The sequence below is a fragment of the Staurois parvus genome, unplaced genomic scaffold (genome assembly GCF_062004578.1).
Source record: "Staurois parvus isolate SC_StPar_1 unplaced genomic scaffold, SC_StPar_1.0 ptg000025l, whole genome shotgun sequence".
Lineage (NCBI taxonomy): Eukaryota > Metazoa > Chordata > Amphibia > Anura > Ranidae > Staurois > Staurois parvus.
In genome coordinates, this window is record NW_028317821.1 from 16624136 (window position 1) to 16639758 (window position 15623).

The window sequence follows — 15623 nt, forward strand, 5'->3', positions numbered from 1 at the left end:
TTTCCTAGACAGATATGTCCGTTTTTTTTTTTTTTGTTTCTTTTCCCTACTTTCATATTTGAAGGAAAGAAAAATATTTGAAGAAAAAGAGTGAAGGATTAGAGAATACTGAAGTCTTGACTAACTAAAATAATGATGCAAAACTGAGAGTAGCTATGGGGGACTGTCTCAGTGGAATTTTCTAGAGTGCAATATTAGGACTGTCATTCTTATCCTGGCTTCACTATTTAATGGTTCACTGAGCTAAAACAAATGTGTTGTGGGTGAAGAACTCTCTACCTATGTTCATGTCTCGAGTCAGACACTTATTGGAACAAAGGTGACATAAGTGAAGCCTTGTACCTTTTTTAAAAAGTTTTGTTTATCACGTGTCTACATTTGTACTAGAGTTAAAGCACTAGATATCATTTTTATTTGTTTCATGTTGAAATGTCCTGTCATTTGAGACTTTTCGTACCAATAATGGCAACATCCCACATACATAGCAAACTTCCAGCGTAGAATCAGAAGATCTGTGATGTACGTGTGACACCCCACCCCCCTTCCCTTTCTAGCCAAGCCTTACAGCGAAACATGTTGAGTGCCGAGGTGTTTACAAATGATCCCAATACACATAATTGGTGCTGCTGATCTCTGAAAATGAACTCTACACAAAATGCTAATTCTTTGTTCTACTGGGATTCGTATTTCATTAACAAATTTTGGAAGGGTAGCTACAGGTGGTTTGGTTTTGAGATAATTAGGTGAGTGTTCCTTGTTCAACTTCCACTGCTGCAGGTGATCTGAAACCATTTCCATTCCACTTTGCAGTATCTATCTTGCCTTTTTTTGTATTCCCCACTAGCTGCAGGTGTAGTCAAGTCTCATTAATAACGATAACAGAAAACTTTAATATTACACTTTTAATATGATCCACAAGACAACCTGCACACTAGCAAAAAATACAATTCTAATTACAAGCATATATGTTATTTAATGATGGTGACCTCCCTTCATTAAAGTGTTTGCGGGGGGTAGATTTACTTAAACTTGTACAGCTGTGCATGGTGGCCATTCAGCTTTTGACTTCAGCTTGTTCAATTAAGCTTTGACAAAAAAAAAACCTGGAAGCTGATTGGTTTCTGTGCAAACCTGCACCAGTTTTTGCACGTTCCGGTTTTAGTAAATCAACTCCTTAGTCCTGGTTCACACATTCATTTTTAGTGCATTTTGCAGAAATGTCCATTTAACAGCCACTGTTTTTGGAAAGGGGCAGGCTTTTTTTACTTAACAGTTTGTATTTGGTTCAATACACTTCAATGCTCATGTGGCAGAAACACGTGCGTTTTTTGTGTTTTTTTTTTTCCTTTTTTAATATGCAAATAGTATTGACTGATGCAATTTTGATGTGACTTTGGATAGATGTGACTTTTTTATTTTTTTGGTAATAGGAACGTATGAAAGTTCATGTCGAGTGACTTTGATGCTACTTGGATACTATTTGAGTGCCAGAGAGCAGAAAGTCAATACTCTCCTATTTGCAACGTGCTGGAAAAACACATCAATCGCAACATGCAAAGGGGTGTGAACCTACTTTTTTTTTTAAATATATATATATATATATATATATATATATATATATATATATATATATATATATATATATATATATATATATATATATAATTTTATTATACATTATTTTATATAGCGCCAAAGGGTTTGCTCAGTGCTGTACAATAGCGAGGGGGACAGAACATGAGACAATACAGTAACAATACACGAGGGGTTTGAGGGCCCTGCTCTTTCGAGCTTACAATCTAGGAGGGAGGGGATAGTAGTACAGGAGGAAGTGGCTGTGGGGGATGGAGTGGTGGGAGGAGTGGAGATCAGTTGTTAGGTGAGGGTGGGGTAGGCTTCCCTGAAGAGATGTGTTTTCAGGGTGCGCCTGAAGGTGAGGAGGGTAGGTGACAGTCTGATGGATTGGGGCAGGGAGTTCCAGAGGATGGGGGAAGTCCTGGAGTCTGGCGTGGGAAGAGGAGACCAGGGAGCTAGAGAGTAGGAGGTCCTGTGAGGAGCGAAGGGCACGGGTAGGGTGGTATTTGGGTATCAGGTCAGTTAGGTAGTTTGGGGCAGCGTTGTGAATGGCTTTGTAGGTCAGAGTTAGTTTGAATTTGATGCGCTGGGCAATTGGGAGCCAGTGAAGGAGTTGGCAGAGGGGGGTGGCAGATGTGGAGCGGTTGGAGAGGTGGATGAGTCTACCTCACCAACCGCTCCACATCTGCCACCCCCCTCTGCCAATATATATTTTATTACATCAGTGATAGCAGGTACCTAGAAGTGCCTGGATATGTGCTGGCATATATTTTGCTCTTCCAGGTGCCCCAAAACTTGGCAATTTTTAATATGTAATAACTTTAAAAACTTACAGTTTTTATCTCTAAGCCCTTGTTCACACTGGATCTTACTTTGAAACCATGTGACTTCAAGTGAAGTCACAATTTCAAAGCTGCATATCAGTGTGATTTCAGGTGTGACTTGGATATCTGTGCGACTTCTTGCACAGATGTCAATGCAAGGCTCACCTGAAATTACAAAAATATTGCAGGAGCTACGTTCAAAATCCGTGTGGTTGGAACCGGACCGATTTTAACGGTTGCTGACAATAGGGTGCAACTTTTCATACGATTTGAAACTGTCCAAATTGCATGACAAGTTGCACTTCTGTGTACCAGGGCTAAGACCAAAGGTCTCAGTTTGTCCAATCAGATCACCTAGTCCTTGAAATTAATATTACTTAGGTTAATCCTAGTTATACAGCGCTAGTAAAAAGTGTACAAAGTAGCCAAACGTATCCACATCCAGCCCAAACTGTATCAATTACATCAAAACAAAGTCCAGAAGAACCTAAAAAAAATCTTCATAATTCACTCGTGCTGATCTGTTCCAAAAAGAGTGTTCTTGAACAGACTTTTAAAGCACCTTGTTTAGGCCACTGGTGCTGAATGGACTTACTCTATGATTGACTAAATTTGCCAAACTCTCTCAAGCAAGGCAATTGGGTATACCTTGTTTCACAAGTAGATTGCAGCTACTTGCCTGCTCGTTCCTCTCCATGACTGCCCTGTTGGTGCCAGACAATTGACAGTCAATAAAAGAGAGTGCCACATAGTGCAATCCCATAAACCATTTTGCACATTTACTAGTGATGTTTTTTTTTTTTTTTTTTAATGTGTATATTACACATTTCCCCCCGCCCCTTTACTGACCAGGCCATCATGTTTTGCTGTTCGGCACTGCACTATTTCAACTGGTAGTTGTGCAATTCTGTACCCAGACTTTTTTTTTTTTTTTTTTCCCCCCACACAAAGATTTCTTATGGTGGTATTTGATCACCTCCTGCGGTTTTTATTTTTTGCGCTATAAACAAAAAAAAAAAAAAAACTAATTTTGAAAAAAGAGTTTTAACTTTTGGCTATAAAATATGTCCAATAAACAAAGTTAATGATAAATTTAGCCTAAAATGTATTCTGCTACATGTCTTTGGTAAAAAAAAAAAAAAAAAAATCAAATCAATAGGTGTATATTAATTGGTTTGTGTGAAACTTATAGCATCTACAAACTATGGTATATATTGGAATTTACGTACTAGTATCTCACAGAAGTCCAGTACATCCCTCACATTTTTGTAAATGTTTTATATCTTTTTATGTGACAACACTGAAGAAATGACACTTTGCTACAATGTAAAGTAGTGAGTGCACAGTTTGTAGAACAATATAAATTTGCTGCCCCCTCAAAATAACTCAACACACAGCCATTAATGTCTAAACTGCTGGTAACAAAAGTGAGTACACCCCTAAGTGAAAATGTCCAAATTGGGCCCAAAGTATTAATATTTTGTGTGGTCAACATTATTTTCCAGAACTGCCTTAACCCTCTTGGGCATGGAGTTCACCAGAGCTTCACAGGTTTCCACTGGAGTCCTTTTCCACTCCTCCATAACGACATCATGGAGCTGGTGGATGTTAGAGACCTTGCGCTTCTCCACCTTCTGTTTGAGGATGCCCCACAGATGCTCAATAGGGTTTAGGTCTGGAGACATGCTTGGTCAGTCCATCACCTTTCCCCTTGCTTTTTTTTTTTTAGCAAGTCAATGGTTGTCTTGTAGGTGTGTTTGGGGTCGTTATGTTGGAATACTGCCCTGCAGCCCAGTCTCCAAAGGCAGGGGATCATGCTCTGCCTCAGTATGTCACAGTACATGTTGACATTCATGGTTCCCTCAATGAACTGTAGCTCCCCAGTGCCGGCATCACTCATGCAGCTCCAGACCATGACACTCCCACCACCATGCTCGACTACGCAAGACACACTTGTCTTTGTATTTGTCACCTGGTTGCGGCCACACACTTAACACCATCTGAACCAAATAAATGTATCTTAGTCTCATCAGACCACAGGACATGGTTCCAGTAATCCATGTCCTTGCTCTACTTGTCTTCAGCAAAGTGGGGGCTTTCTTGTGCATCATCTTTAGAAGAGGCTGCCTTCTGGGACAACAGCCATGCAGACCAATTTGATGCGGTGTATGGTCTGAGCACTGACAGGCTGACCCCTCACACCTTCAACCCCTGCAGCAATCATACATCTATTTCCCAAAGACAACATCTGGAAATGATGCTGAGCATGTGCACTCACCTTTGGTCAACCATGGCGAGGCCTGTTCTGAGTGGAACCTGTCCTGTTAAACCGCTGTATGGTCTTGGCCATTGTGCTGCAGCTCATTTTCAGGTCTTGTCAATCTTCTTATAGCCTAGGCCATCATTATGTAGAGCACAGGTGTCAAACTGGTGGCCCTCCAGCTGTTGCCAAACTACAAGTCCCATGAGGCATTGCAAGATTGACAGTTAAAAGCATGACTCCCAAAGGCAGAGGCATGATGGGACTTGTAGTTTCGCAACAGCTGTAGGGCCGCCAGTTTGACACCCCTGATGTAGAGCAACTATTTTTTTTCAAATCCTCAGAGACTTCTTTGCCATGAGGTGCCATGTTGAACTTCCAGTGACCAGTATGAGAGAGTGAGAGCGATTACACCAAATTTAACACATCTGCTCCCCATTCACACCTGAGACCTTGTAACACTAAGGAGTCACATGACACTGGGGAGGGAAAATGGCTAATTGGGCCCAATTTGGACATTGTCACTTAGGAGCGCACTCACTTTTGTTGCCAGCGGGTTAAACATTAATGGCTGTGTGTTGAGTTATTTTGAGGGGACAGCAAATTTACACTTATACAAGCTGTACACTCACTATTTTGAGAATCTAACATAAAAAGAACTAGTTATTGACTCAACCGGAATAGGGAATTTGTAAATACTCAAGAAAAATAATTCAAACAAAGGAGAAGGTGATCAGTGGCACACGAAAACTTCTTTATTACAGGCAAAATCAAAAGTATAAAACAAAAATTCGTACCACACTTCACAGGTCCCAAGTAGGTAAATCCCAGTCGGGAAAACTCAGTAGTAGAAAGATAATTGTATGGATAACTCATTTGTAAGCTATAACATGTTCCATGCAGGAAAAAGTGCAAATGCATAATAACAAAAAAACTATACTCGGCATTGACCAGCCATAAGCGCCAGGATAAACACAGCACCAGACCAATCATACAGTAAGACTGGTGTAAATATTAGTGTAATACAGGGAGGGATGCAGTAAAGGTAGCAAAACCCCCCTCATACACTAAACAAAAGATCACACCAGCAACTGATCCTAAACGTAAGACCACATGTAGTCCAGAGGAGGATGTGAATAATGGTATATGAATAGCCTGTGACCCCCTCAGGTGCCAAGCTGTTGGCCACCATCCTGGGAAGATCCTAACAGGCCACTGTAACCTCCCTCATACATGATCAGGTCAAGAGTAGGTATGCTCTAGAGGTGGTTTTAGACGGAAAGTGCACTCCCTTGAGGGGATGTAATATGTAGCGGCCATAGATGAACTAGCATCGGGATTTGCCTCAAATTGAAGGTAATTAGTATAGCTAGTAGACACTTAGAGTATGCAATAACTTCTCAATTAAAGAAATGGCATCAGTTGAAGAGAGGCACAGACCCTTTGATACATGGAGGTACGCATGATGAGACTTGTGGGCAAGTATCAAAGGGAATGTGCCTCTCTTCAACTACTGCCATGACAATTTTTTATTTATTTTGTTTTTTTTTACACAAAGTTGCCACTTTAATGATATATTGCTCATGCATGCCATGGGTATATGTGGAATAACACCCCAAAACACTTTATCCTACTTCTCCCGAGTATGGGGATACCACATGTGAGAGACTTTGGCAGCCTAGCTACATACAAGCCCCCAAATCCAGTGACCACCTCCAGGCTTTCAAAGGGCAGATTTCCTCATATCACTTCATCACTTCCTATCACAGTTTTGGAGGCCAGGATAGTACAAACACCTCCCCCCCCCAAATGACCCCTTTTTGGAAAGTAGACACCCCAAGGAATTTGATAAGAGGTATGGTGAGTATTTTACAGATAACATTTTTTGTCACGGGGTTTTATTTTCTTCATTTTCCAAAAACGTGGCAACAAATTGGATCTGCAAAACACTCACCATGCCTCTTAGCAAATACCTTGGAGTGTCTACTTTCCAAAAAGGGGTCATTTGGAGGGGTTGCTTCTACTAGATTGTAAGCTCCAAGGAGCAGGGCCCTCAAATCCCTCTTGTATTGAAATCAAAAGCTATTTCCATCAAACTTTTAACAACATTTTAACTTTTTAAACATTTTACCAAGTCACGTTACATTTTAACACAGGACCCCTTATTTGATAGCAGCTTCACAAGTCTTGCATCCATTGAACTTGTGAGTTTTTGGACATTTTCTGCTTGAATTTGTTTGCAAGATGTCAGAATAGCCTCCCATAGCTGCTGTTTCCATGTAAACTGCTTCCCACCCTCATAGATCTTTTGCTTGAGGATGCTCCAAAGATTCTCAATAGGATTGAGGTCAGGGGAGGATGGAGGCCACACCATGACTTTCTCTCCTTTTATCCCCATAGCAGCCATGGATGCAGAGGTATTCTTTGCAGCATGAGATGGTGCATTGTCATGCATGAAGATGATTTTTTTACGGAAAGCATAGTTCTTCCTTCTGTACCAGGGAAGAAATTGGTCAGTCATAAACTCCACATACTTTGCAGAGGTCATCTTTACACTTTCGGGGACCCTAAAGGGGCTGACCAGCTCTGTTCCCATGATTCCGGCCCAAAACATGACTCCATCACCGCTTTGCAGACGTCGCAGCCTTGTTGGAACAGGGTGACCGTCCACCAACCATCCACTACTCTATCCATCTGGACCATCCAGGGTTGCATGGCACTCATCAGTGAACAGGACTGTTTGAAAATTAGTCTTCATGTATTTTTCTGCCCAATGCAGCCGTTTCTGCTTGTGAGCATTGGTTAGTGGTGGCCGAATAGAAGGTTTATGCACAGTTGCAAGACTATGGAGGACTCTACATCTTGATGTCCGTGGGACTCCAGAGGCACCAGCAGCTTCAAATATCTGTTTGCTGCTATGTAATGGTATTTTAGCAGCTGCTCTCTTGATCCGATGCATGGATCTGGCAGAAATCTTCCTCAATGTGCCTTTATCTGCACAAACCCGTCTGTGCTCTGAATCAGCCACAAATCTCTTAATAGTGCGATGATCACGCTTAAGTTTTCGTGAAATATCTAATGTTTTCATACCTCGTCCAAGGCATTGAACTATTTCACTCTTTTCGGCAGCAGAGAGATCCTTTTTCTTCCCCATATTGCTTGAAAATGGTGCTCTGCTTAATAATGTGGAACACCCTCCTTTAGTAGTTTTTCCTTAAATTGGGCTCACCGGCCAATCTAATTATCACAGGTGTCCGAGATTGTTTTCAGTGATCAAAAGAGCCCTGACACACAATGCCATCTATGAGTTAAACTGAAAAACAAAATATTTAATCTTTGTGACACTTAAATAGAATTTGCATTGTAATTTGGAACAGGGTGTATAGCGATGATTGGAGCCATTCTGGTCTCTGAGCAGCTCTATGGTCAGCCAGTGGAACTGCCGGCTGCATTCTCGGATTCCACTGTGGGAAAGGAGAGCCCTGAAACTAGAAGGCAGCAGGAGGGGGGAGAACATGCCCCTTCCCACTACTCGTAAAAACAGTTCAGCAGCTAATTGGCTACTGAGAAAAACTATACCAGGATGATGCCTGTAGCTGCAGGCATCGTCCTGGTATAACCACTCAAAGTCGTTCCAGTACATTGCTGGTCCATGTTGGGCATATATGTAACAGCAGAGAACACAGGCATACGATGAATTGGCTCTGTGGATCAACATGACCGCAATTCATTATTTTCTGTAATGCCCATGTTGAGGGTTAGACCCAAAAGAGTTTTAAATTCAGAAACCATGATAGGTTTCCATGCAAATTGTCTGGCAAGAGCTGAATTTGGGTGGGCGGCCATGTATTGTGCGTATAAAATAGCGGAGGGGCTAAACGCTAGTGCTGGCAGCAAACGGGGCTGATCCTGCTAACTCTGTGTTTTTGTGGACATTATACAAAGGAGGAACTAGTATAGTTCTGTTCATGATCAATATATTGATTCGTACAAACACTAAACTAGTAATGGCGATGATCAGCGACCTATAGCGTGAGTGCAATAGTGTGCGGGCAATGCTAGCTGACTCTGGCTGGGAGGGACGCTTACTGACTCTGTCGCTATCTGATGTCGCTAGTGGCAGGAATGCAGTGATCAGTGAAAAATTCTATATACTGACAATGTACTAATGGCACTGGCTGGGTGACCAAAGGGTTAAATGTGCTAATCTAACACGTGTGTAAAATGTAGTGGTGCTTTTATTCAGTGCCGTGTTCTCTCTTCACTCCCTGGGCCAAAAGGGTGGGGGGCAGTGGGGGGTGTAGGTGCGTTCATACTCCAAAATAGGAAGTGACGCATGATTACGTCGCTTTGCCAAGAGCTTCTGCTCACCCGCAAGATGTTATTAGTTAAAAAAAACTTAAAAATGCTTTTAAAAAATTATTTTTTTTTTTGCATTTTTATTATTACTATTTTTTAAAATACTTTTATCAGAATAGTACAACATTACCATAGTAATATTGTACTACTGTGTGTAGGGGGTGATCAGGGTTTTTTTTTGTTTTGTTTTTTTACACTTTGCTTTGCAGGAGAAATAAAGATCATTTTCTCCTGAAATGCAAAGCTTGCTGTCAGAACCAAACTCATTCATGAACTGTCATGAATGAGTTAAGTTTTGACAGCTCAAGATAGTGATCTGTGATTGGCCCCATGTATCATGTGACAGCTGTATGCCAATCACAGCTCACTAGGAAGAGAAGCAGAGCTATTATGAATGACATTGATTCATAACAGCTTTGCTTACATAGTGATCATATGATCATATAGCGATCACATGATCACCGGGTCCCATTCACTGGGATCTTCATTCAGTCATGGGGGGAGGTACATAGCGCCCCCTTGTGTTAGCACAGCCAGAGCGATGTACGGGTACGTCGCTTTGCCTGTAGCTGCCACCCGGCCGCAGTACATTGCATGTGGACAGGAAGTGGTTAAATCAAAAACATGTTATACTTAACTGCTCTTTAATGGTTTTGCACAGAGCAGCCCCGATCCTCCTCTTCTCCTCCTCTCAGGTCTACTGCTGGTTCCCCCAAAAGCAAGACATGCATGCTATGGGGGCATTGCTACATGCTCATTCCCGAGCACTGCTCTGTGCATCCATAAGGCACAGAACCTTGACTGGGCCCCACCAGCCACTCTCTCCTCACTGACTGTGATTGACAGCAGTGGAAGCTAATGGCTCCTGCTGCTGTGCCTCAGTCAATGAGGAGAGGGAATCCTGAAGCTCCCATGTACATCACTGGATTGAGAGGGGGCTCAGGTAAGCGTGTGGGGAGCTGCACACACAAGGCTTTTTATTTTCATGCACAAACGGCATGTGTAACAAGTTCTGGTAGCGGGGAGCCGGTGGCAGAGGATACACACAGTGCTGCTGCCTGTGTCATACTTTATTCCTAATACTTCCAGAGGGTGTGTAAACACGGCTTCAGCATGAGTGAACTAAGTAGATTTTTTTAGATCTTTTTGGAGTTTGTTTTGATGTAATGCATATACAGTTTGGGCTGAGTGTGGATGCTTAAATTGGTTACTTTGTACACTTTTTACTAGCACTGGGGTGTATTTACTAAAGCTACAGAGTGCAAAATCAGGCTCACTTCTGCATAGAAACCAATCGGCTTCCAGTGTTTATTGCCAAAGCTTAATTGAACAAGCTGAGGTTAGAAGCTGATTGGTCTCTATGCAGAAGTGAGCCTGATTTTGCACTCTCAAGCTTTAGTAAATACACCCCTATATAACTAGGATTAGCTTAAGTGATATTATTGATTTTTAGGGAATTTTAAGGACTGGTTCACATATATGCAGATTGGATGCGGTTTGAACCGCATCTAATCTGCTGACATTATTTATTATTCAGTATTTATAAAGCGCCAATAGTTCGCTCAGCGCTGTACATTACAAAGGGGGACAGAACATGTGACAGAACAATACCAATACAATGCAAAACATGAGGGGATCGAGGGCCCTGCTCTTTCAAGCTTACAATCTAGGAGGGAGGGGATGGTGGCACAGGAGGAGATAGCTGTGGGGGATGGAGTGGTAGGAAGAGTGGAGGAGGTCGGCAAGTTAGCAGGGGGCGGGGTAGGCTTCCCTGAAGAGATGGGTTTTCAGGGTGCGCCTAAAGGAGAGGAGAGTAGGTGATAATCTGATGGGTTGGGGCAGGGAGTTCCAGAGGATGGGTGACACCCTGGAGAAGTCCTGGAGGCGGGCATGGGAGGAGGAGACCAGGGAACTAGAGAGAAGGAGGTCTTGTGAGGAGCGGAGTGTGCGTGCTGGGCGGTACTTGGATATTAGGTCAGTGATGTAGTTCGGGGCAGTATGGTGGACAGCTTTGTACGTCAGTGTTAGGATTTTGAATTTGATCCGTTGCGCAATCGGAAGCCAGTGGAGGGATTGGCAGAGGGGGGTGGCGGAAACGGAGCGGTTGGAAAGGTGAATGAGTCTGGCAGCCGTATTCAGGATGGACTGAAGCGGGGATAGCCAGCGGCGAGGCAGGCCAGTGAGGAGGGAGTTGCAGTAGTCGAGTCGCGATATGATGAGGGAGTGGATGAGCTGTTTAGTGGTTTCTGGAGTTAGGAACGTGCGGATTTTGGCGATGTTGCGGAGGTGGAGTCTGCATGAGTTTGTTAAAGAGTGGACTTGGGGCTGGAAGGATAGGTTGGAGTCCAAAATGACACCAAGTACTCTGGCCTGCGGGGCGGGTTTGATGGTGGCGTTGTTGGACATGATGGAGAAGTCAATGGGGGGTGGTGTCCGGGCTGGAGGGAAGACAAGAAACTCGGTTTTGGAGAGGTTCAGTTTAAGGAAGTGGAGCGACATCCAGTCTGATATGTCGCTCAACAGGTGTGTGATTCGGGCGGAGACCGAGGGGGTGAGGTGGGGGGTTGAGAGATAGATTTGTGTGTCGTCGGCATAGAGGTGGTAGTTGAAGCCGTGAGAGTGTATGAGTTGGCCAAGGGAGGAGGTGTAGATGGAGAAGAGAAGGGGCCCGAGGACAGAGCCTTGGGGGACCCCAACAGAGAGGGGGAGTGAGAGGGAGGTGGTGGCATTATAGGTAACGCTGAAAGAGCGTTGTGACAGGTAGGATGAGAGCCAGGAGAGAGCAGAATCTCTGAGGCCGAGGGAGTGTAGTTTTTTGAGGAGGAGGGGGTGGTCGACTGTGTCAAAGGCCGCAGAGAGGTCAAGGAGTAGGAGCACTGAATAGTGGCCATTAGCTTTGGCGGTTAGCAGGTCGTTGGAGAGTTTGAGTAAGGCAGTTTCGGTGGAGTGTAGGGGACGGAAGCCGGACTGTAGGGGATCGAGGAGGTTGTTGTCGTTGAGGTGAGAGCATAGGCGGGCGTAGACTAGGCGCTCGAGGAGTTTAGATGTAAATGGGAGCAGGGAGATGGGTCTGAGGTTGTTGGGGTCATTGGGGTCCAGGGAGGGCTTTTTAAGTATGGGGGTGATGTGTGCATGTTTCAGAGGGGAAGGGAAAGTGCCGGAGGAGAGGGAGAGATTGAAGATGTGGGTGAGGGAGCGTAGGATGGAGGGGGAGGGAGGTTGTAGGAGTTGTGTGGGGATAGGGTCAAGGGGGCAGGTGGTGAGGCGGGCATCAGAGAGGATCTTGGAGACTTCTTCGATGGTAGTAAGGTCAAAGGTGCGGAGTGTTGGGGGAGCTTCAGTATGAGGAATGTAGGGTGGGGTGGGAGAGGAGGTCAGAGCAGTGGTGGGGCCGTGGGAGAGGGGTGTAGAGGGGGTAGCTGAGTGAGGGGGAAGGGGGTTGGAGGGAGTTTGAGCAGCGACGAAGTCCCTGTGGGTTATGTCGAGGGGGAGGGGGGATGAGGGGGTAGCTGTGTGAGAGGGGACGGGTTGAGAAGGCGTGTGAGTTGCGGCAATGTCCTTGCGAATTGTGTCAATCTTGTTTTTGAAGTGATTGGCAATCTCAAGGGCAGTGAGTGAGGTGCTGGGTGGAGGTGGGGGTGGCGAGAGTAGAGAGTTGAAGGTGGAGAAGAGTCGGCGAGGATTGGAGGAGAGGGCCTTGATGAGGGTCAGGAAGTAGGCTTGTTTGGCAGTATGGAGGAAGGAGGTGTAGGTGTGGAAGGCAGATTTGTATCGGGTGAAGGCTTGTTGGGATTTGGTTTTGCGCCATAGTCGCTCCAGGGCACGACTGTGTCGTTTGAGGGTTTTGGTGTGATCAGTCTGCCAGGGCTGGAGCGGTCGGGGTCTGATGTTGCGTGTGGTTAAAGGCGCTAGTGAGTCAAGGGCTGTTGACAGCGCATTGTTGTAGGCGGTCATAGCCAAGTCGGGGCAGGACAGGGGGAGGATGCTGTCATGGAGTTGATCAACTGCGGAGTGGAGGGAGGCAGGGTTAAGGTTGCGGAGGTTACGGCTGGTAGTAGTGTGACATTTGGAGGGGTAGGCGTTGGAGGATGAGGAGATAGAGAAGGTGATCAGGTTGTGGTCAGAGAGAGGGAAGGGGGTGTTAGTGAGGTTGTGGGGAGCGCAGCGGTTGGAGAAGACAAGATCAAGGATATTACCGTCGGAGTGGGTGGTGGATTGTATGCACTGTGCAAGTGCAAAGGAGGAGGTTAAGTGGAGGAGACGGGCTGTGTCCGGGTTGTCGAGGTTGACAGGGATGTTGAAATCCCCAAGGATGATAGTGGGTAGCTCAGAGGAGAGGAAGAAGGGTAGCCAGGAGGAGAAGTCTTCCAGGAAGCGGGGTATGGATCCAGGAGGCCGGTATATCACAGAACATTGCTTCCTATTGTGCCTGTTCACATACACTATATTGTCAAAAGTATTGGGACATCCCTCCAAATCATTGGATTCAGGTGTTCCAATCACCTCCATGACCACAGGTGTATAAAATAAAGCACCTAGGCATGCAGACTGCTTCTACAAACATTTGTGAAAGAATGGGTCGCTCTCAGGAGATCAGTGAATTCAAGCGTGGTACCGTGATAGGTTGCCACCTGTGCAATAAGCCCATCCATGAAATTTCCTTGCCACTAAATATTCCACAGTCAACTGTTAGTGGTATTATAACAAAGTGGAAGCAACTAGGAACAACAGCAACAACAACGGAGTCATCGCATGCTGAAGCACACAGTGCGCAGAAGTCACCAACTGTCTGCAGAGTCAATAGCTAAAGATCTCCAAACTCTGTGTAGCCTTCAGATTAGCACAACAGTGTGTAGAGAGCTTCATGTAATGGGTTTTCATGGCTGAGCAGCTGCATCCAAGCCTTACTTCCCCAAGTGCAATGGAAAGTGTTGGATGCAGTGGTGTAAAGCACGCCGCCACTGGACTGTAGCGTAGTGGAGACTTTTTCTCTGGAGTGACCACTCACGCTTCCCTGTCTGGTAATCCAATGGATGTGTCTAGGTTTGGCGGTTGCCAGGAGAACAGCACCTGCCTGACTGTATTGTGCCAAGTGTAATGTTTGGTGGAAGGGGGATTATGGTGTGGGGTTGTTTTTCAGGGGTTGGGCTTGGCCCCTTAGGTATAGTGAAGGGAACTCTTAAGGCGTCAGCATACCAAGACATTTTGGACAATTACATGCTCCCAACTTTGTGGGAACAGTTTGGGGATGGCCCCTTCCTGTTTCAACATGACTGCATACCAATGCACAAAGCAAGGTCCATAAAGACATGGTTTGTGGTGGAGGAACTTGACTGGCCTACACAGAGTCCTGACTTAAACCCGACAGAACACCTTTGGGATGAATTCGAGTGGAGACTGCGAGCCAGGCCTTCTCGTTCAACATCAGTGCCTGACCTCACAAATGTGCTTCTAGAAGAATGGTCAAACATTCCTATAGACACACTCCTAAGCATTGTGGACAGCCTTCCCAGAGGAGTTGAAGCTGTTTTAGCTGCAAAGGGTGGGCCAACTCAATATTGAACCCTACATACTAAGACTGGGATGCTATTAAAGTTCATGTATGTGTAAAGGCAGGAGCCCCAATACTTTTGACAATATAGTGTATGTCCGCTGCAATGGCGGTTCGGATTCAGTGTGGTTTGAACGAGTCATGTCCAATTTCTGAGCAGTGTGGTCTGGTTCAGGTGTGAATTACAGATTATTGACTTCTATGAGAACCGTTTCTAAATTGCATATGTGTGAACAGGATAACATCCTGAGCTAATCCTGTCCTGAAGCTGGTGTAAACCTGACATGGACCGCTGAACAACTACTGTATCAATTAGCTGCGACACCTGTGCGTCAATCCGCACCACACATATGTGAATCATCTCTAATGCGGCTGCTGGTTCATATTTATTAAGCATAATTATTACATTTTTGTGTTATTTTACATATATATTCTTTTATGAGGAGACAACTATTGGCATGGAGTGGGGGATACAATAAAGTCTGTGAAACTATTGAAGCACTCTTCCATGATATGTGGGTACACAAACATGCATCTGTTTTCCGCCTGCTATCCTTCATGACTTTTTTTTATGTCTTTGCTGTAATGCCAGCTTATTAAGATAAGAATTTGACTTTAAAACAATGTTTACTACCTTGTACATTATGCAGGCCATAGATGGATCGTAATTCGGCCGATTTTTCGTCCGGAAGATAAATCTACCAATTATCTTATCGTTAGTGGACGATTTCGTCGGCCGTTTTTCGTGTATTTTGGACTTTCAGATTATCGGTAGAGATGAGCGAATCGAAGTATCCGAAGTGGAATTCGAGTCGAATATCGGAAAAATTTCGATTCGTGCCGAATCCGAAAAATAGCCTAATTCGGACGCGCGAATCGAAATTTTTCAGAAAATGGCGGCTGACATGTGCGGCGACGGAGCGGGGATGTCTGGGAAGGCGCGCAGACAAGGCTCGCTGACCCATAATGCATTCCTCAACTACATGTGATCGCATCAGCCTATCAGCAGCCAGCCAGCCAGCACTGTGTAATGGTCGAGCTATAAATAGCGGCG